Raw genomic sequence first — 25,026 nt, 5'->3', positions numbered from 1 at the left:
TTGCGCTCAAATCAAATGTCCTAGAACCAAATTTCCACATGTAATTACTAGATTGTGATACAATACACTAATGGGTGAAGTTTGGTTGACTTCTGCGCAGCGGTTTGGGAGTTAACATCAAAATTACATTTCACGGCCATATCGCATAGATCTCACTGTGAAAAGGCTTAAATGACTTTTTTAATTAAGTTTAATGATTGCGCTCAAACAAAATTTCCTAGAACAAAATTTTCAAATGTAACTACTAGATTGTGATACAATACACTATTGGGTGAAGTTTGGTTGACTTCTGCGCAGAGGTTTGGGAGTTAACATCAAAATTACATTTCTCGGCCATATCGCATAGATCTCACTGTGAAAAGGCTTAAATGGCTTTTTTGACCTAAGTTTAATGATTGCGCTCAAACCAAATGTCCAATAACCAAATTTCCACATGTAACTACTAGATTGTGATACAGTACACTAATGGGTGAAGTTTGGTTGACTTCTGCGCAGCGGTTTGGGAGTTAACATCAAAATTACATTTCTCGGCCATATCGCATAGATCTCACTGTGAAAAGGCTTAAATGACTTTTTTAATTAAGTTTGATGATTTCGCTCAAACAAAATGTCCTAGAACAAAATTTTCAAATGTAACTACTAGATTTTGATACAATACACTATTGGGTGAAGTTTGGTTGACTTCTGCGCAGCGGTTTGGGAGTTATCAAAATTACATTTCTCGGCCATATCGCATAGATCTCACTGTGAAAAGGCTTAAATGGCTTTTTTGACCTAAGTTTGAGGACTGCGCTCAAATCAAATGTCCTAGAACCAAATTTTCACATGTAACTACTAGATTGTGATACAATACACTAATGGTTGAAGTTTGGTTGACTTCTGCGCAGCGGTTTGGGAGTTAACATCAAAATTACATTTCTCGGCCATATCGCATAGATCTCACTGTGAAAAGGCTTAAATGACTTTTTTAATTAAGTTTGATGATTGCGTTCAAACAAAATGTCCTAGAACAAAATTTTCAAATGTAACTACTAGATTGTGATACAATACACTATTGGGTGAAGTTTGGTTGACTTCTGCGCAGCGGTTTGGGAGTTAACATCAAAATTACATTTCTCGGCCATATCGCATAGATCTCACTGTGAAAAGGCTTAAATGGCTTTTTTGACCTAAGTTTAATGATTGCGCTCAAACCAAATGTCCAATAACCAAATTTCCACATGTAACTACTAGATTGTGATACAATACACTAATGGGTGAAGTTTGGTTGACTTCTGCGCAGCGGTTTGGGAGTTAACATCAAAATTACATTTCTCGGCCATATCGCATAGATCTCACTGTGAAAAGGCTTAAATGACTTTTTTAATTAAGTTTGATGATTGCGTTCAAACAAAATGTCATAGAACAAAATTTTCAAATGTAACTACTAGATTGTGATACAATACACTATTGGGTGAAGTTTGGTTGACTTCTGCGCAGCGGTTTGGGAGTTAACATCAAAATTACATTTCTCGGCCATATCGCATAGATCTCACTGTGAAAAGGCTTAAATGGCTTTTTTGACCTAAGTTTGAGGATTGCGCTCAAATCAAATGTCCTAGAACCAAATTTCCACATGTAATTACTAGATTGTGATACAATACACTAATGGGTGAAGTTTGGTTGACTTCTGCGCAGCGGTTTGGGAGTTAACATCAAAATTACATTTCTCGGCCATATCGCATAGATCTCACTGTGAAAAGGCTTAAATGACTTTTTTAATTAAGTTTAATGATTGCGCTCAAACCAAATGTCCTAGAACGAAATTTTCAAATGTAACTACTAGAATGTGATACAATACACTATTGGGTGAAGTTTAGTTGACTTCTGCGCAGCGGTTTGGGAGTTAACATCAAAATTACATTTCTCGGCCATATCGCATAGATCTCACTGTGAAAAGGCTTAAATGGCTTTTTTGACCTAAGTTTAATGATTGCGCTCAAACCAAATGTCCTAGAACGAAATTTTCAAATGTAACTACTAGAATGTGATACAATACACTATTGGGTGAAGTTTGGTTGACTTCTGCGCAGCGGTTTGGGAGTTAACATCAAAATTACATTTCTCGGCCATATCGCATAGATCTCACCGTGAAAAGGCTTAAATGACTTGTTTAATTAAGTTTGATGATTGCGTTCAAACAAAATGTCCTAGAACAAAATTTTCAAATGTAACTACTAGATTGTGATACAATACACTATTGGGTGAAGTTTGGTTGACTTCTGCGCAGCGGTTTGGGAGTTAACATCAAAATTACATTTCTCGGCCATATCGCATAGATCTCACTGTGAAAAGGCTTAAATGACTTTTTTAATTAAGTTTGATGATTGCGTTCAAACAAAATGTCCTAGAACAAAATTTTCAAATGTAACTACTAGATTGTGATACAATACACTATTGGGTGAAGTTTGGTTGACTTCTGCGCAGCGGTTTGGGAGTTAACATCAAAATTACATTTCTCGGCCATATCGCATAGATCTCACTGTGAAAAGGCTTAAATGGCTTTTTTGACCTAAGTTTAAAGATTGCGCTCAAACCAAATGTCCTAGAACGAAATTTTCAAATGTAACTACTAGAATGTGATACAATACACTATTGGGTGAAGTTTGGTTGACTTCTGCGCAGCGGTTTGGGAGTTAACATCAAAATTACATTTCTCGGCCATATCGCATAGATCTCACTGTGAAAAGGCTTAAATGGCTTTTTTGACCTAAGTTTGAGGATTGCGCTCAAATCAAATGTCCTAGAACCAAATTTCCACATGTAACTACTAGATTGTGATACAATACACTAATGGGTGAAGTTTGGTTGACTTCTGCGCAGAGGTTTGGGAGTTAACATCAAAATTACATTTCTCGGCCATATCGTATAGATCTCACTGTGAAAAGGCTTAAATGACTTTTTTAATTAAGTTTGATGATTGCGCTCAAACAAAATTTCCTAGAACAAAATTTTCAAATGTAACTACTAGATTGTGATACAATACACTATTGGGTGAAGTTTGGTTGACTTCTGCGCAGCGGTTTTGGAGTTAACATCAAAATTACATTTCTCGGCCATATCGCATAGATCTCACTGTGAAAAGGCTTAAATGGCTTTTTTGACCTAAGTTTAATGATTGCGCTCAAACCAAATGTCCAATAACCAAATTTCCACATGTAACTACTAGATTGTGATACAATACACTAATGGGTGAAGTTTGGTTGACTTCTGCGCAGCGGTTTGGGAGTTAACATCAAAATTACATTTCTCGGCCATATCGCATAGATCTCACTGTGAAAAGGCTTAAATGACTTTTTTAATTAAGTTTGATGATTGCGTTCAAACAAAATGTCATAGAACAAAATTTTCAAATGTAACTACTAGATTGTGATACAATACACTATTGGGTGAAGTTTGGTTGACTTCTGCGCAGCGGTTTGGGAGTTAACATCAAAATTACATTTCTCGGCCATATCGCATAGATCTCACTGTGAAAAGGCTTAAATGGCTTTTTTGACCTAAGTTTGAGGATTGCGCTCAAATCAAATGTCCTAGAACCAAATTTCCACATGTAATTACTAGATTGTGATACAATACACTAATGGGTGAAGTTTGGTTGACTTCTGCGCAGCGGTTTGGGAGTTAACATCAAAATTACATTTCTCGGCCATATCGCATAGATCTCACTGTGAAAAGGCTTAAATGACTTTTTTAATTAAGTTTAATGATTGCGCTCAAACCAAATGTCCTAGAACGAAATTTTCAAATGTAACTACTAGAATGTGATACAATACACTATTGGGTGAAGTTTAGTTGACTTCTGCGCAGCGGTTTGGGAGTTAACATCAAAATTACATTTCTCGGCCATATCGCATAGATCTCACTGTGAAAAGGCTTAAATGGCTTTTTTGACCTAAGTTTAATGATTGCGCTCAAACCAAATGTCCTAGAACGAAATTTTCAAATGTAACTACTAGAATGTGATACAATACACTATTGGGTGAAGTTTGGTTGACTTCTGCGCAGCGGTTTGGGAGTTAACATCAAAATTACATTTCTCGGCCATATCGCATAGATCTCACCGTGAAAAGGCTTAAATGACTTGTTTAATTAAGTTTGATGATTGCGTTCAAACAAAATGTCCTAGAACAAAATTTTCAAATGTAACTACTAGATTGTGATACAATACACTATTGGGTGAAGTTTGGTTGACTTCTGCGCAGCGGTTTGGGAGTTAACATCAAAATTACATTTCTCGGCCATATCGCATAGATCTCACTGTGAAAAGGCTTAAATGACTTTTTTAATTAAGTTTGATGATTGCGTTCAAACAAAATGTCCTAGAACAAAATTTTCAAATGTAACTACTAGATTGTGATACAATACACTATTGGGTGAAGTTTGGTTGACTTCTGCGCAGCGGTTTGGGAGTTAACATCAAAATTACATTTCTCGGCCATATCGCATAGATCTCACTGTGAAAAGGCTTAAATGGCTTTTTTGACCTAAGTTTAAAGATTGCGCTCAAACCAAATGTCCTAGAACGAAATTTTCAAATGTAACTACTAGAATGTGATACAATACACTATTGGGTGAAGTTTGGTTGACTTCTGCGCAGCGGTTTGGGAGTTAACATCAAAATTACATTTCTCGGCCATATCGCATAGATCTCACTGTGAAAAGGCTTAAATGGCTTTTTTGACCTAAGTTTGAGGATTGCGCTCAAATCAAATGTCCTAGAACCAAATTTCCACATGTAACTACTAGATTGTGATACAATACACTAATGGGTGAAGTTTGGTTGACTTCTGCGCAGAGGTTTGGGAGTTAACATCAAAATTACATTTCTCGGCCATATCGCAGAGATCTCACTGTGAAAAGGCTTAAATGACTTTTTTAATTAAGTTTGATGATTGCGCTCAAACAAAATTTCCTAGAACAAAATTTTCAAATGTAACTACTAGATTGTGATACAATACACTATTGGGTGAAGTTTGGTTGACTTCTGCGCAGCGGTTTTGGAGTTAACATCAAAATTACATTTCTCGGCCATATCGCATAGATCTCACTGTGAAAAGGCTTAAATGGCTTTTTTGACCTAAGTTTAATGATTGCGCTCAAACCAAATGTCCAATAACCAAATTTCCACATGTAACTACTAGATTGTGATACAATACACTAATGGGTGAAGTTTGGTTGACTTCTGCGAGGCGGTTTGGGAGTTAACATCAAAATTACATTTCTTGGCCATATCGCATAGATCTCACTGTGAAAAGGCTTAAATGACTTTTTTAATTAAGTTTGATGATTGCGTTCAAACAAAATGTCATAGAACAAAATTTTCAAATGTAACTACTAGATTGTGATACAATACACTATTGGGTGAAGTTTGGTTGACTTCTGCGCAGCGGTTTGGGAGTTAACATCAAAATTACATTTCTCGGCCATATCGCATAGATCTCACTGTGAAAAGGCTTAAATGGCTTTTTTGACCTAAGTTTGAGGATTGCGCTCAAATCAAATGTCCTAGAACCAAATTTCTACATGTAATTACTAGATTGTGATACAATACACTAATGGGTGAAGTTTGGTTGACTTCTGCGCAGCGGTTTGGGAGTTAACATCAAAATTACATTTCTCGGCCATATCGCATAGATCTCACTGTGAAAAGGCTTAAATGACTTTTTTAATTAAGTTTAATGATTGCGCTCAAACCAAATGTCCTAGAACGAAATTTTCAAATGTAACTACTAGAATGTGATACAATACACTATTGGGTGAAGTTTAGTTGACTTCTGCGCAGCGGTTTGGGAGTTAACATCAAAATTACATTTCTCGGCCATATCGCATAGATCTCACTGTGAAAAGGCTTAAATGGCTTTTTTGACCTAAATTTAATGATTGCGCTCAAACCAAATGTCCTAGAACGAAATTTTCAAATGTAACTACTAGAATGTGATACAATACACTATTGGGTGAAGTTTGGTTGACTTCTGCGCAGCGGTTTGGGAGTTAACATCAAAATTACATTTCTCGGCCATATCGCATAGATCTCACTGTGAAAAGGCTTAAATGACTTTTTTGACCTAAGTTTAATGATTGCGCTCAAACCAAATGTCCAATAACCAAATTTCCACATGTAACTACTAGATTGTGATACAATACACTAATGGGTGAAGTTTGGTTGACTTCTGCGAGGCGGTTTGGGAGTTAACATCAAAATTACATTTCTCGGCCATATCGCATAGATCTCACTGTGAAAAGGCTTAAATGACTTTTTTAATTAAGTTTGATGATTGCGTTCAAACAAAATGTCATAGAACAAAATTTTCAAATGTAACTACTAGATTGTGATACAATACACTATTGGGTGAAGTTTGGTTGACTTCTGCGCAGCGGTTTGGGAGTTAACATCAAAATTACATTTCTCGGCCATATCGCATAGATCTCACTGTGAAAAGGCTTAAATGGCTTTTTTGACCTAAGTTTGAGGATTGCGCTCAAATCAAATGTCCTAGAACAAAATTTTCAAATGTAACTACTAGATTGTGATACAATACACTATTGGGTGAAGTTTGGTTGACTTCTGCGCAGCGGTTTGGGAGTTAACATCAAAATTACATTTCTCGGCCATATCGCATAGATCTCACTGTGAAAAGGCTTAAATGGCTTTTTTGACCTAAGTTTAAAGATTGCGCTCAAATCAAATGTCCTAGAACCAAATTTCCACATGTAACTACTAGATTGTGATACAATACACTAATGGGTGAAGTTTGGTTGACTTCTGCGCAGAGGTTTGGGAGTTAACATCAAAATTACATTTCTCGGCCATATCGCATAGATCTCACTGTGAAAAGGCTTAAATGACTTTTTTAATTAAGTTTGATGATTGCGCTCAAACAAAATTTCCTAGAACAAAATTTTCAAATGTAACTACTAGATTGTGATACAATACACTATTGGGTGAAGTTTGGTTGACTTCTGCGCAGCGGTTTTGGAGTTAACATCAAAATTACATTTCTCGGCCATATCGCATAGATCTCACTGTGAAAAGGCTTAAATGGCTTTTTTGACCTAAGTTTAATGATTGCGCTCAAACCAAATGTCCAATAACCAAATTTCCACATGTAACTACTAGATTGTGATACAATACACTAATGGGTGAAGTTTGGTTGACTTCTGCGAGGCGGTTTGGGAGTTAACATCAAAATTACATTTCTTGGCCATATCGCATAGATCTCACTGTGAAAAGGCTTAAATGACTTTTTTAATTAAGTTTGATGATTGCGTTCAAACAAAATGTCATAGAACAAAATTTTCAAATGTAACTACTAGATTGTGATACAATACACTATTGGGTGAAGTTTGGTTGACTTCTGCGCAGCGGTTTGGGAGTTAACATCAAAATTACATTTCTCGGCCATATCGCATAGATCTCACTGTGAAAAGGCTTAAATGGCTTTTTTGACCTAAGTTTGAGGATTGCGCTCAAATCAAATGTCCTAGAACCAAATTTCCACATGTAATTACTAGATTGTGATACAATACACTAATGGGTGAAGTTTGGTTGACTTCTGCGCAGCGGTTTGGGAGTTAACATCAAAATTACATTTCTCGGCCATATCGCATAGATCTCACTGTGAAAAGGCTTAAATGACTTTTTTAATTAAGTTTAATGATTGCGCTCAAACCAAATGTCCTAGAACGAAATTTTCAAATGTAACTACTAGAATGTGATACAATACACTATTGGGTGAAGTTTGGTTGACTTCTGCGCAGCGGTTTGGGAGTTAACATCAAAATTACATTTCTCGGCCATATCGCATAGATCTCACTGTGAAAAGGCTTAAATGACTTTTTTGACCTAAGTTTAATGATTGCGCTCAAACCAAATGTCCAATAACCAAATTTCCACATGTAACTACTAGATTGTGATACAATACACTAATGGGTGAAGTTTGGTTGACTTCTGCGAGGCGGTTTGGGAGTTAACATCAAAATTACATTTCTCGGCCATATCGCATAGATCTCACTGTGAAAAGGCTTAAATGACTTTTTTAATTAAGTTTGATGATTGCGTTCAAACAAAATGTCATAGAACAAAATTTTCAAATGTAACTACTAGATTGTGATACAATACACTATTGGGTGAAGTTTGGTTGACTTCTGCGCAGCGGTTTGGGAGTTAACATCAAAATTACATTTCTCGGCCATATCGCATAGATCTCACTGTGAAAAGGCTTAAATGGCTTTTTTGACCTAAGTTTGAGGATTGCGCTCAAATCAAATGTCCTAGAACCAAATTTCCACATGTAATTACTAGATTGTGATACAATACACTAATGGGTGAAGTTTGGTTGACTTCTGCGCAGCGGTTTGGGAGTTAACATCAAAATTACATTTCTCGGCCATATCGCATAGATCTCACTGTGAAAAGGCTTAAATGACTTTTTTAATTAAGTTTAATGATTGCGCTCAAACCAAATGTCCTAGAACGAAATTTTCAAATGTAACTACTAGAATGTGATACAATACACTATTGGGTGAAGTTTAGTTGACTTCTGCGCAGCGGTTTGGGAGTTAACATCAAAATTACATTTCTTGGCCATATCGCATAGATCTCACTGTGAAAAGGCTTAAATGGCTTTTTTGACCTAAGTTTGAGGATTGCGCTCAAATCAAATGTCTAAGAACAAAATTTCCAAATGTAACTACTAGATTGTGATACAATACACTATTGGGTGAAGTTTGGTTGACTTCTGCGCAGCGGTTTGGGAGTTAACATCAAAATTACATTTCTCGGCCATATCGCATAGATCTCACTGTGAAAAGGCTTAAATGACTTTTTTAATTAAGTTTGATGATTGCGTTCAAACAAAATGTCCTAGAACAAAATTTTCAAATGTAACTACTAGATTGTGATACAATACACTATTGGGTGAAGTTTGGTTGACTTCTGCGCAGCGGTTTGGGAGTTAACATCAAAATTACATTTCTCGGCCATATCGCATAGATCTCACTGTGAAAAGGCTTAAATGGCTTTTTTGACCTAAGTTTAAAGATTGCGCTCAAACCAAATGTCCTAGAACGAAATTTTCAAATGTAACTACTAGAATGTGATACAATACACTATTGGGTGAAGTTTGGTTGACTTCTGCGCAGCGGTTTGGGAGTTAACATCAAAATTACATTTCTCGGCCATATCGCATAGATCTCACTGTGAAAAGGCTTAAATGACTTTTTTGACCTAAGTTTAATGATTGCGCTCAAACCAAATGTCCAATAACCAAATTTCTACATGTAACTACTAGATTGTGATACAATACACTAATGGGTGAAGTTTGGTTGACTTCTGCGAGGCGGTTTGGGAGTTAACATCAAAATTACATTTCTCGGCCATATCGCATAGATCTCACTGTGAAAAGGCTTAAATGACTTTTTTAATTAAGTTTGATGATTGCGTTCAAACAAAATGTCATAGAACAAAATTTTCAAATGTAACTACTAGATTGTGATACAATACACTATTGGGTGAAGTTTGGTTGACTTCTGCGCAGCGGTTTGGGAGTTAACATCAAAATTACATTTCTCGGCCATATCGCATAGATCTCACTGTGAAAAGGCTTAAATGGCTTTTTTGACCTAAGTTTGAGGATTGCGCTCAAATCAAATGTCCTAGAACAAAATTTTCAAATGTAACTACTAGATTGTGATACAATACACTATTGGGTGAAGTTTGGTTGACTTCTGCGCAGCGGTTTGGGAGTTAACATCAAAATTACATTTCTCGGCCATATCGCATAGATCTCACTGTGAAAAGGCTTAAATGGCTTTTTTGACCTAAGTTTAAAGATTGCGCTCAAATCAAATGTCCTAGAACCAAATTTCCACATGTAACTACTAGATTGTGATACAATACACTAATGGGTGAAGTTTGGTTGACTTCTGCGCAGAGGTTTGGGAGTTAACATCAAAATTACATTTCTCGGCCATATCGCATAGATCTCACTGTGAAAAGGCTTAAATGACTTTTTTAATTAAGTTTGATGATTGCGCTCAAACAAAATTTCCTAGAACAAAATTTTCAAATGTAACTACTAGATTGTGATACAATACACTATTGGGTGAAGTTTGGTTGACTTCTGCGCAGCGGTTTTGGAGTTAACATCAAAATTACATTTCTCGGCCATATCGCATAGATCTCACTGTGAAAAGGCTTAAATGGCTTTTTTGACCTAAGTTTAATGATTGCGCTCAAACCAAATGTCCAATAACCAAATTTCCACATGTAACTACTAGATTGTGATACAATACACTAATGGGTGAAGTTTGGTTGACTTCTGCGAGGCGGTTTGGGAGTTAACATCAAAATTACATTTCTTGGCCATATCGCATAGATCTCACTGTGAAAAGGCTTAAATGACTTTTTTAATTAAGTTTGATGATTGCGTTCAAACAAAATGTCATAGAACAAAATTTTCAAATGTAACTACTAGATTGTGATACAATACACTATTGGGTGAAGTTTGGTTGACTTCTGCGCAGCGGTTTGGGAGTTAACATCAAAATTACATTTCTCGGCCATATCGCATAGATCTCACTGTGAAAAGGCTTAAATGGCTTTTTTGACCTAAGTTTGAGGATTGCGCTCAAATCAAATGTCCTAGAACCAAATTTCCACATGTAATTACTAGATTGTGATACAATACACTAATGGGTGAAGTTTGGTTGACTTCTGCGCAGCGGTTTGGGAGTTAACATCAAAATTACATTTCTCGGCCATATCGCATAGATCTCACTGTGAAAAGGCTTAAATGACTTTTTTAATTAAGTTTAATGATTGCGCTCAAACCAAATGTCCTAGAACGAAATTTTCAAATGTAACTACTAGAATGTGATACAATACACTATTGGGTGAAGTTTAGTTGACTTCTGCGCAGCGGTTTGGGAGTTAACATCAAAATTACATTTCTCGGCCATATCGCATAGATCTCACTGTGAAAAGGCTTAAATGGCTTTTTTGACCTAAATTTAATGATTGCGCTCAAACCAAATGTCCTAGAACGAAATTTTCAAATGTAACTACTAGAATGTGATACAATACACTATTGGGTGAAGTTTGGTTGACTTCTGCGCAGCGGTTTGGGAGTTAACATCAAAATTACATTTCTCGGCCATATCGCATAGATCTCACTGTGAAAAGGCTTAAATGACTTTTTTGACCTAAGTTTAATGATTGCGCTCAAACCAAATGTCCAATAACCAAATTTCCACATGTAACTACTAGATTGTGATACAATACACTAATGGGTGAAGTTTGGTTGACTTCTGCGAGGCGGTTTGGGAGTTAACATCAAAATTACATTTCTCGGCCATATCGCATAGATCTCACTGTGAAAAGGCTTAAATGACTTTTTTAATTAAGTTTGATGATTGCGTTCAAACAAAATGTCATAGAACAAAATTTTCAAATGTAACTACTAGATTGTGATACAATACACTATTGGGTGAAGTTTGGTTGACTTCTGCGCAGCGGTTTGGGAGTTAACATCAAAATTACATTTCTCGGCCATATCGCATAGATCTCACTGTGAAAAGGCTTAAATGGCTTTTTTGACCTAAGTTTGAGGATTGCGCTCAAATCAAATGTCCTAGAACCAAATTTCCACATGTAATTACTAGATTGTGATACAATACACTAATGGGTGAAGTTTGGTTGACTTCTGCGCAGCGGTTTGGGAGTTAACATCAAAATTACATTTCTCGGCCATATCGCATAGATCTCACTGTGAAAAGGCTTAAATGACTTTTTTAATTAAGTTTAATGATTGCGCTCAAACCAAATGTCCTAGAACGAAATTTTCAAATGTAACTACTAGAATGTGATACAATACACTATTGGGTGAAGTTTAGTTGACTTCTGCGCAGCGGTTTGGGAGTTAACATCAAAATTACATTTCTTGGCCATATCGCATAGATCTCACTGTGAAAAGGCTTAAATGGCTTTTTTGACCTAAGTTTGAGGATTGCGCTCAAATCAAATGTCTAAGAACAAAATTTCCAAATGTAACTACTAGATTGTGATACAATACACTATTGGGTGAAGTTTGGTTGACTTCTGCGCAGCGGTTTGGGAGTTAACATCAAAATTACATTTCTCGGCCATATCGCATAGATCTCACTGTGAAAAGGCTTAAATGACTTTTTTAATTAAGTTTGATGATTGCGTTCAAACAAAATGTCCTAGAACAAAATTTTCAAATGTAACTACTAGATTGTGATACAATACACTATTGGGTGAAGTTTGGTTGACTTCTGCGCAGCGGTTTGGGAGTTAACATCAAAATTACATTTCTCGGCCATATCGCATAGATCTCACTGTGAAAAGGCTTAAATGGCTTTTTTGACCTAAGTTTAAAGATTGCGCTCAAACCAAATGTCCTAGAACGAAATTTTCAAATGTAACTACTAGAATGTGATACAATACACTATTGGGTGAAGTTTGGTTGACTTCTGCGCAGCGGTTTGGGAGTTAACATCAAAATTACATTTCTCGGCCATATCGCATAGATCTCACTGTGAAAAGGCTTAAATGGCTTTTTTGACCTAAGTTTGAGGATTGCGCTCAAATCAAATGTCCTAGAACCAAATTTCCACATGTAACTACTAGATTGTGATACAATACACTAATGGGTGAAGTTTGGTTGACTTCTGCGCAGAGGTTTGGGAGTTATCAAAATTACATTTCTCGGCCATATCGTATAGATCTCACTGTGAAAAGGCTTAAATGACTTTTTTAATTAAGTTTGATGATTGCGCTCAAACAAAATTTCCTAGAACAAAATTTTCAAATGTAACTACTAGATTGTGATACAATACACTATTGGGTGAAGTTTGGTTGACTTCTGCGCAGCGGTTTGGGAGTTAACATCAAAATTACATTTCTCGGCCATATCGCATAGATCTCACTGTGAAAAGGCTTAAATGGCTTTTTTGACCTAAGTTTAATGATTGCGCTCAAACCAAATGTCCAATAACCAAATTTCCACATGTAACTACTAGATTGTGATACAATACACTATTGGGTGAAGTTTGGTTGACTTCTGCGCAGCGGTTTGGGAGTTAACATCAAAATTACATTTCTCGGCCATATCGCATAGATCTCACTGTGAAAAGGCTTAAATGGCTTTTTTGACCTAAGTTTAAAGATTGCGCTCAAACCAAATGTCCTAGAACGAAATTTTCAAATGTAACTACTAGAATGTGATACAATACACTATTGGGTGAAGTTTGGTTGACTTCTGCGCAGCGGTTTGGGAGTTAACATCAAAATTACATTTCTCGGCCATATCGCATAGATCTCACTGTGAAAAGGCTTAAATGACTTTTTTGACCTAAGTTTAATGATTGCGCTCAAACCAAATGTCCAATAACCAAATTTCTACATGTAACTACTAGATTGTGATACAATACACTAATGGGTGAAGTTTGGTTGACTTCTGCGAGGCGGTTTGGGAGTTAACATCAAAATTACATTTCTCGGCCATATCGCATAGATCTCACTGTGAAAAGGCTTAAATGACTTTTTTAATTAAGTTTGATGATTGCGTTCAAACAAAATGTCATAGAACAAAATTTTCAAATGTAACTACTAGATTGTGATACAATACACTATTGGGTGAAGTTTGGTTGACTTCTGCGCAGCGGTTTGGGAGTTAACATCAAAATTACATTTCTCGGCCATATCGCATAGATCTCACTGTGAAAAGGCTTAAATGGCTTTTTTGACCTAAGTTTGAGGATTGCGCTCAAATCAAATGTCCTAGAACAAAATTTTCAAATGTAACTACTAGATTGTGATACAATACACTATTGGGTGAAGTTTGGTTGACTTCTGCGCAGCGGTTTGGGAGTTAACATCAAAATTACATTTCTCGGCCATATCGCATAGATCTCACTGTGAAAAGGCTTAAATGGCTTTTTTGACCTAAGTTTAAAGATTGCGCTCAAATCAAATGTCCTAGAACCAAATTTCCACATGTAACTACTAGATTGTGATACAATACACTAATGGGTGAAGTTTGGTTGACTTCTGCGCAGAGGTTTGGGAGTTAACATCAAAATTACATTTCTCGGCCATATCGCATAGATCTCACTGTGAAAAGGCTTAAATGACTTTTTTAATTAAGTTTGATGATTGCGCTCAAACAAAATTTCCTAGAACAAAATTTTCAAATGTAACTACTAGATTGTGATACAATACACTATTGGGTGAAGTTTGGTTGACTTCTGCGCAGCGGTTTTGGAGTTAACATCAAAATTACATTTCTCGGCCATATCGCATAGATCTCACTGTGAAAAGGCTTAAATGGCTTTTTTGACCTAAGTTTAATGATTGCGCTCAAACCAAATGTCCAATAACCAAATTTCCACATGTAACTACTAGATTGTGATACAATACACTAATGGGTGAAGTTTGGTTGACTTCTGCGAGGCGGTTTGGGAGTTAACATCAAAATTACATTTCTTGGCCATATCGCATAGATCTCACTGTGAAAAGGCTTAAATGACTTTTTTAATTAAGTTTGATGATTGCGTTCAAACAAAATGTCATAGAACAAAATTTTCAAATGTAACTACTAGATTGTGATACAATACACTATTGGGTGAAGTTTGGTTGACTTCTGCGCAGCGGTTTGGGAGTTAACATCAAAATTACATTTCTCGGCCATATCGCATAGATCTCACTGTGAAAAGGCTTAAATGGCTTTTTTGACCTAAGTTTGAGGATTGCGCTCAAATCAAATGTCCTAGAACCAAATTTCCACATGTAATTACTAGATTGTGATACAATACACTAATGGGTGAAGTTTGGTTGACTTCTGCGCAGCGGTTTGGGAGTTAACATCAAAATTACATTTCTCGGCCATATCGCATAGATCTCACTGTGAAAAGGCTTAAATGACTTTTTTAATTAAGTTTAATGATTGCGCTCAAACCAAATGTCCTAGAACGAAATTTTCAAATGTAACTACTAGAATGTGATACAATACACTATTGGGTGAAGTTTAGTTGACTTCTGCGCAGCGGTTTGGGAGTTAACATCAAAATTACATTTCTCGGCCATATCGCATAGATCTCACTGTGAAAAGGCTTAAATGGCTTTTTTGACCTAAATTTAATGATTGCGCTCAAACCAAATGTCCTAGAACGAAATTTTCAAATGTAACTACTAGAATGTGATACAATACACTATTGGGTGAAGTTTGGTTGACTTCTGCGCAGCGGTTTGGGAGTTAACATCAAAATTACATTTCTCGGCCATATCGCATAGATCTCACTGTGAAAAGGCTTAAATGACTTTTTTGACCTAAGTTTAATGATTGCGCTCAAACCAAATGTCCAATAACCAAATTTCCACATGTAACTACTAGATTGTGATACAATACACTAATGGGTGAAGTTTGGTTGACTTCTGCGAGGCGGTTTGGGAGTTAACATCAAAATTACATTTCTCGGCCATATCGCATAGATCTCACTGTGAAAAGGCTTAAATGACTTTTTTAATTAAGTTTGATGATTGCGTTCAAACAAAATGTCATAGAACAAAATTTTCAAATGTAACTACTAGATTGTGATACAATACACTATTGGGTGAAGTTTGGTTGACTTCTGCGCAGCGGTTTGGGAGTTAACATCAAAATTACATTTCTCGGCCATATCGCATAGATCTCACTGTGAAAAGGCTTAAATGGCTTTTTTGACCTAAGTTTGAGGATTGCGCTCAAATCAAATGTCCTAGAACCAAATTTCCACATGTAATTACTAGATTGTGATACAATACACTAATGGGTGAAGTTTGGTTGACTTCTGCGCAGCGGTTTGGGAGTTAACATCAAAATTACATTTCTCGGCCATATCGCATAGATCTCACTGTGAAAAGGCTTAAATGACTTTTTTAATTAAGTTTAATGATTGCGCTCAAACCAAATGTCCTAGAACGAAATTTTCAAATGTAACTACTAGAATGTGATACAATACACTATTGGGTGAAGTTTAGTTGACTTCTGCGCAGCGGTTTGGGAGTTAACATCAAAATTACATTTCTTGGCCATATCGCATAGATCTCACTGTGAAAAGGCTTAAATGGCTTTTTTGACCTAAGTTTGAGGATTGCGCTCAAATCAAATGTCTAAGAACAAAATTTCCAAATGTAACTACTAGATTGTGATACAATACACTATTGGGTGAAGTTTGGTTGACTTCTGCGCAGCGGTTTGGGAGTTAACATCAAAATTACATTTCTCGGCCATATCGCATAGATCTCACTGTGAAAAGGCTTAAATGACTTTTTTAATTAAGTTTGATGATTGCGTTCAAACAAAATGTCCTAGAACAAAATTTTCAAATGTAACTACTAGATTGTGATACAATACACTATTGGGTGAAGTTTGGTTGACTTCTGCGCAGCGGTTTGGGAGTTAACATCAAAATTACATTTCTCGGCCATATCGCATAGATCTCACTGTGAAAAGGCTTAAATGGCTTTTTTGACCTAAGTTTAAAGATTGCGCTCAAACCAAATGTCCTAGAACGAAATTTTCAAATGTAACTACTAGAATGTGATACAATACACTATTGGGTGAAGTTTGGTTGACTTCTGCGCAGCGGTTTGGGAGTTAACATCAAAATTACATTTCTCGGCCATATCGCATAGATCTCACTGTGAAAAGGCTTAAATGGCTTTTTTGACCTAAGTTTGAGGATTGCGCTCAAATCAAATGTCCTAGAACCAAATTTCCACATGTAACTACTAGATTGTGATACAATACACTAATGGGTGAAGTTTGGTTGACTTCTGCGCAGAGGTTTGGGAGTTATCAAAATTACATTTCTCGGCCATATCGTATAGATCTCACTGTGAAAAGGCTTAAATGACTTTTTTAATTAAGTTTGATGATTGCGCTCAAACAAAATTTCCTAGAACAAAATTTTCAAATGTAACTACTAGATTGTGATACAATACACTATTGGGTGAAGTTTGGTTGACTTCTGCGCAGCGGTTTGGGAGTTAACATCAAAATTACATTTCTCGGCCATATCGCATAGATCTCACTGTGAAAAGGCTTAAATGGCTTTTTTGACCTAAGTTTAATGATTGCGCTCAAACCAAATGTCCAATAACCAAATTTCCACATGTAACTACTAGATTGTGATACAATACACTAATGGGTGAAGTTTGGTTGACTTCTGCGCAGCGGTTTGGGAGTTAACATCAAAATTACATTTCTCGGCCATATCGCATAGATCTCACTGTGAAAAGGCTTAAATGACTTTTTTAATTAAGTTTGATGATTGCGTTCAAACAAAATGTCATAGAACAAAATTTTCAAATGTAACTACTAGATTGTGATACAATACACTATTGGGTGAAGTTTGGTTGACTTCTGCGCAGCGGTTTGGGAGTTAACATCAAAATTACATTTCTCGGCCATATCGCATAGATCTCACTGTGAAAAGGCTTAAATGGCTTTTTTGACCTAAGTTTGAGGATTGCGCTCAAATCAAATGTCCTAGAACCAAATTTCCACATGTAATTACTAGATTGTGATACAATACACTAATGGGTGAAGTTTGGTTGACTTCTGCGCAGCGGTTTGGGAGTTAACATCAAAATTACATTTCTCGGCCATATCGCATAGATCTCACTGTGAAAAGGCTTAAATGACTTTTTTAATTAAGTTTAATGATTGCGCTCAAACCAAATGTCCTAGAACGAAATTTTCAAATGTAACTACTAGAATGTGATACAATACACTATTGGGTGAAGTTTAGTTGACTTCTGCGCAGCGGTTTGGGAGTTAACATCAAAATTACATTTCTCGGCCATATCGCATAGATCTCACTGTGAAAAGGCTTAAATGGCTTTTTTGACCTAAGTTTAATGATTGCGCTCAAACCAAATGTCCTAGAACGAAATTTTCAAATGTAACTACTAGAATGTGATACAATACACTATTGGGTGAAGTTTGGTTGACTTCTGCGCAGCGGTTTGGGAGTTAACATCAAAATTACATTTCTCGGCCATATCGCATAGATCTCACCGTGAAAAGGCTTAAATGACTTGTTTAATTAAGTTTGATGATTGCGTTCAAACAAAATGTCCTAGAACAAAATTTTCAAATGTAACTACTAGATTGTGATACAATACACTATTGGGTGAAGTTTGGTTGACTTCTGCGCAGCGGTTTGGGAGTTAACATCAAAATTACATTTCTCGGCCATATCGCATAGATCTCACTGTGAAAAGGCTTAAATGACTTTTTTAATTAAGTTTGATGATTGCGTTCAAACAAAATGTCCTAGAACAAAATTTTCAAATGTAACTACTAGATTGTGATACAATACACTATTGGGTGAAGTTTGGTTGACTTCTGCGCAGCGGTTTGGGAGTTAACATCAAAATTACATTTCTCGGCCATATCGCATAGATCTCACTGTGAAAAGGCTTAAATGACTTTTTTAATTAAGTTTGATGATTGCGTTCAAACAAAATGTCCTAGAACAAAATTTTCAAATGTAACTACTAGATTGTGATACAATACACTATTGGGTGAAGTTTGGTTGACTTCTGCGCAGCGGTTTGGGAGTTAACATCAAAATTACATTTCTCGGCCATATCGCATAGATCTCACTGTGAAAAGGCTTAAATGGCTTTTTTGACCTAAGTTTGAGGATTGCGCTCAAATCAAATGTCCAAGAACCAAATTTCCAAATGTAACTACTAGATTGTGATACAATACACTATTGGGTGAAGTTTGGTTGACTTCTGCGCAGCGGTTTGGGAGTTAACATCAAAATTACATTTCTCGGCCATATCGCATAGATCTCACTGTGAAAAGGCTTAAATGGCTTTTTTGACCTAAGTTTAATGATTGCGCTCAAACCAAATGTCCAATAACCAAATTTCCACATGTAACTACTAGATTGTGATACAATACACTAATGGGTGAAGTTTGGTTGACTTCTGCGCAGCGGTTTGGGAGTTAACATCAAAATTACATTTCTCGGCCATATCGCATAGATCTCACTGTGAAAAGGCTTAAATGACTTTTTTAATTAAGTTTGATGATTTCGCTCAAACAAAATGTCCTAGAACAAAATTTTCAAATGTAACTACTAGATTTTGATACAATACACTATTGGGTGAAGTTTGGTTGACTTCTGCGCAGCGGTTTGGGAGTTAACATCAAAATTACATTTCTCGGCCATATCGCATAGATCTCACTGTGAAAAGGCTTAAATGGCTTTTTTGACCTAAGTTTGAGGACTGCGCTCAAATCAAATGTCCTAGAACCAAATTTCCACATGTAACTACTAGATTGTGATACAATACACTAATGGTTGAAGTTTGGTTGACTTCTGCGCAGCGGTTTGGGAGTTAACATCAAAATTACATTTCTCGGCCATATCGCATAGATCTCACTGTGAAAAGGCTTAAATGACTTTTTTAATTAAGTTTGATGATTGCGTTCAAACAAAATGTCCTAGAACAAAATTTTCAAATGTAACTACTAGATTGTGATACAATACACTATTGGGTGAAGTTTGGTTGACTTCTGCGCAGCGGTTTGGGAGTTAACATCAAAATTACATTTCTCGGCCATATCGCATAGATCTCACCGTGAAAAGGCTTAAATGACTTTTTTAATTAAGTTTGATGATTGCGTTCAAACAAAATGTCCTAGAACAAAATTTTCAAATGTAACTACTAGATTGTGATACAATACACTATTGGGTGAAGTTTGGTTGACTTCTGCGCAGCGGTTTGGGAGTTAACATCAAAATTACATTTCTCGGCCATATCGCATAGATCTCACTGTGAAAAGGCTTAAATGACTTTTTTAATTAAGTTTGATGATTGCGTTCAAACAAAATGTCCTAGAACAAAATTTTCAAATGTAACTACTAGATTGTGATACAATACACTATTGGGTGAAGTTTGGTTGACTTCTGCGCAGCGGTTTGGGAGTTAACATCAAAATTACATTTCTCGGCCATATCGCATAGATCTCACTGTGAAAAGGCTTAAATGGCTTTTTTGACCTAAGTTTAAAGATTGCGCTCAAACCAAATGTCCTAGAACGAAATTTTCAAATGTAACTACTAGAATGTGATACAATACACTATTGGGTGAAGTTTGGTTGACTTCTGCGCAGCGGTTTGGGAGTTAACATCAAAATTACATTTCTCGGCCATATCGCATAGATCTCACTGTGAAAAGGCTTAAATGACTTTTTTAATTAAGTTTGATGATTGCGTTCAAACAAAATGTCCTAGAACAAAATTTTCAAATGTAACTATTAGATTGTGATACAATACACTATTGGGTGAAGTTTGGTTGACTTCTGCGCAGCGGTTTGGGAGTTAACATCAAAATTACATTTCTCGGCCATATCGCATAGATCTCACTGTGAAAAGGCTTAAATGACTTTTTTAATTAAGTTTGATGATTGCGTTCAAACAAAATGTCCTAGAACAAAATTTTCAAATGTAACTACTAGATTGTGATACAATACACTATTGGGTGAAGTTTGGTTGACTTCTGCGCAGCGGTTTGGGAGTTAACATCAAAATTACATTTCTCGGCCATATCGCATAGATCTCACTGTGAAAAGGCTTAAATGGCTTTTTTGACCTAAGTTTAAAGATTGCGCTCAAACCAAATGTCCTAGAACGAAATTTTCAAATGTAACTACTAGAATGTGATACAATACACTATTGGGTGAAGTTTGGTTGACTTCTGCGCAGCGGTTTGGGAGTTAACATCAAAATTACATTTCTCGGCCATATCGCATAGATCTCACTGTGAAAAGGCTTAAATGACTTTTTTAATTAAGTTTGATGATTGCGTTCAAACAAAATGTCCTAGAACAAAATTTTCAAATGTAACTATTAGATTGTGATACAATACACTATTGGGTGAAGTTTGGTTGACTTCTGCGCAGCGGTTTGGGAGTTAACATCAAAATTACATTTCTCGGCCATATCGCATAGATCTCACTGTGAAAAGGCTTAAATGACTTTTTTAATTAAGTTTGATGATTGCGCTCAAACAAAATTTCCTAGAACAAAATTTTCAAATGTAACTACTAGATTGTGATACAATACACTATTGGGTGAAGTTTGGTTGACTTTTGCGCAACGGTTTGGGAGTTAACATCAAAATTACATTTCTCGGCCATATCGCATAGATCTCACTGTAAAAAGGCTTAAATGGCTTTTTTGACATAAGTTTAAAGATTGCGCTCAAACCAAATGTCCTAGAACGAAATTTTCAAATGTAACTACTAGAATGTGATACAATACACTATTGGGTGAAGTTTGGTTGACTTCTGCGCAGCGGTTTGGGAGTTAACATCAAAATTACATTTCTCGGCCATATCGCATAGATCTCACTGTGAAAAGGCTTAAATGGCTTTTTTGACCTAAGTTTGAGGATTGCGCTCAAATCAAATATCCTAGAACCAAATTTCCACATGTAACTACTAGATTGTGATACAATACACTAATGGGTGAAGTTTGGTTGACTTCTGCGCAGAGGTTTGGGAGTTAACATCAAAATTACATTTCTCGGCCATATCGCATAGATCTCACTGTGAAAAGGCTTAAATGACTTTTTTAATTAAGTTTGATGATTGCGCTCAAACAAAATTTCCTAGAACAAAATTTTCAAATGTAACTATTAGATTGTGATACAATACACTATTGGGTGAAGTTTGGTTGACTTCTGCGCAGCGGTTTGGGAGTTAACATCAAAATTACATTTCTCGGCCATATCGCATAGATCTCACTGTGAAAAGGCTTAAATGGCTTTTTTGACCTAAGTTTAATGATTGCGCTCAAACCAAATGTCCAAAAACCAAATTTCCACATGTAACTACTAGATTGTGATACAATACACTAATGGGTGAAGTTTGGTTGACTTCTGCGCAGCGGTTTGGGAGTTAACATCAAAATTACATTTCTCGGCCATATCGCATAGATCTCACTGTGAAAAGGCTTAAATGGCTTTTTTGACCTAAGTTTGATGATTGCGCTCAAATCAAATGTCCTAGAACCAAATTTCCACATGTAATTACTAGATTGTGATACAATACACTAATGGGTGAAGTTTGGTTGACTTCTGCGCAGCGGTTTGGGAGTTAACATCAAAATTACATTTCTCGGCCATATCGCATAGATCTCACTGTGAAAAGGCTTAAATGACTTTTTTAATTAAGTTTAATGATTGCGCTCAAACAAAATTTCCTAGAACAAAATTTTCAAATGTAACTACTAGATTGTGATACAATACACTATTGGGTGAAGTTTGGTTGACTTCTGCGCAGAGGTTTGGGAGTTAACATCAAAATTACATTTCTCGGCCATATCGCATAGATCTCACTGTGAAAAGGCTTAAATGGCTTTTTTGACCTAAGTTTAATGATTGCGCTCAAACCAAATGTCCAATAACCAAATTTCCACATGTAACTACTAGATTGTGATACAATACACTAATGGGTGAAGTTTGGTTGACTTCTGCGCAGCGGTTTGGGAGTTAACATCAAAATTACATTTCTCGGCCATATCGCATAGATCTCACTGTGAAAAGGCTTAAATGACTTTTTTAATTAAGTTTGATGATTTCGCTCAAACAAAATGTCCTAGAACAAAATTTTCAAATGTAACTACTAGATTTTGATACAATACACTATTGGGTGAAGTTTGGTTGACTTCTGCGCAGCGGTTTGGGAGTTAACATCAAAATTACATTTCTCGGCCATATCGCATAGATCTCACTGTGAAAAGGCTTAAATGGCTTTTTTGACCTAAGTTTGAGGACTGCGCTCAAATCAAATGTCCTAGAACCAAATTTCCACATGTAACTACTAGATTGTGATACAATACACTAATGGTTGAAGTTTGATTGACTTCTGCGCAGCGGTTTGGGAGTTAACATCAAAATTACATTTCTCGGCCATATCGCATAGATCTCACTGTGAAAAGGCTTAAATGACTTTTTTAATTAAGTTTGATGATTGCGTTCAAACAAAATGTCCTAGAACAAAATTTTCAAATGTAACTACTAGATTGTGATACAATACACTATTGGGTGAAGTTTGGTTGACTTCTGCGCAGCGGTTTGGGAGTTAACATCAAAATTACATTTCTCGGCCATATCGCATAGATCTCACCGTGAAAAGGCTTAAATGACTTTTTTAATTAAGTTTGATGATTGCGTTCAAACAAAATGTCCTAGAACAAAATTTTCAAATGTAACTACTAGATTGTGATACAATACACTATTGGGTGAAGTTTGGTTGACTTCTGCGCAGCGGTTTGGGAGTTAACATCAAAATTACATTTCTCGGCCATATCGCATAGATCTCACTGTGAAAAGGCTTAAATGACTTTTTTAATTAAGTTTGATGATTGCGTTCAAACAAAATGTCCTAGAACAAAATTTTCAAATGTAACTACTAGATTGTGATACAATACACTATTGGGTGAAGTTTGGTTGACTTCTGCGCAGCGGTTTGGGAGTTAACATCAAAATTACATTTCTCGGCCATATCGCATAGATCTCACTGTGAAAAGGCTTAAATGGCTTTTTTGACCTAAGTTTAAAGATTGCGCTCAAACCAAATGTCCTAGAACGAAATTTTCAAATGTAACTACTAGAATGTGATACAATACACTATTGGGTGAAGTTTGGTTGACTTCTGCGCAGCGGTTTGGGAGTTAACATCAAAATTACATTTCTCGGCCATATCGCATAGATCTCACTGTGAAAAGGCTTAAATGGCTTTTTTGACCTAAGTTTGAGGATTGCGCTCAAATCAAATGTCCTAGAACCAAATTTCCACATGTAACTACTAGATTGTGATACAATACACTAATGGGTGAAGTTTGGTTGACTTCTGCGCAGAGGTTTGGGAGTTAACATCAAAATTACATTTCTCGGCCATATCGTATAGATCTCACTGTGAAAAGGCTTAAATGACTTTTTTAATTAAGTTTGATGATTGCGCTCAAACAAAATTTCCTAGAACAAAATTTTCAAATGTAACTACTAGATTGTGATACAATACACTATTGGGTGAAGTTTGGTTGACTTCTGCGCAGCGGTTTGGGAGTTAACATCAAAATTACATTTCTCGGCCATATCGCATAGATCTCACTGTGAAAAGGCTTAAATGGCTTTTTTGACCTAAGTTTAATGATTGCGCTCAAACCAAATGTCCAATAACCAAATTTCCACATGTAACTACTAGATTGTGATACAATACACTAATGGGTGAAGTTTGGTTGACTTCTGCGCAGCGGTTTGGGAGTTAACATCAAAATTACATTTCTCGGCCATATCGCATAGATCTCACTGTGAAAAGGCTTAAATGACTTTTTTAATTAAGTTTGATGATTGCGTTCAAACAAAATGTCATAGAACAAAATTTTCAAATGTAACTACTAGATTGTGATACAATACACTATTGGGTGAAGTTTGGTTGACTTCTGCGCAGCGGTTTGGGAGTTAACATCAAAATTACATTTCTCGGCCATATCGCATAGATCTCACTGTGAAAAGGCTTAAATGGCTTTTTTGACCTAAGTTTGAGGATTGCGCTCAAATCAAATGTCCTAGAACCAAATTTCCACATGTAATTACTAGATTGTGATACAATACACTAATGGGTGAAGTTTGGTTGACTTCTGCGCAGCGGTTTGGGAGTTAACATCAAAATTACATTTCTCGGCCATATCGCATAGATCTCACTGTGAAAAGGCTTAAATGACTTTTTTAATTAAGTTTAATGATTGCGCTCAAACCAAATGTCCTAGAACGAAATTTTCAAATGTAACTACTAGAATGTGATACAATACACTATTGGGTGAAGTTTAGTTGACTTCTGCGCAGCGGTTTGGGAGTTAACATCAAAATTACATTTCTCGGCCATATCGCAT

This window comes from Corythoichthys intestinalis, chromosome 15, assembly GCF_030265065.1.
Source record: "Corythoichthys intestinalis isolate RoL2023-P3 chromosome 15, ASM3026506v1, whole genome shotgun sequence".
In the NCBI taxonomy this organism is placed as follows: Eukaryota; Metazoa; Chordata; class Actinopteri; order Syngnathiformes; family Syngnathidae; genus Corythoichthys; species Corythoichthys intestinalis.
Note: the sequence above shows the minus strand (reverse complement) of the source record.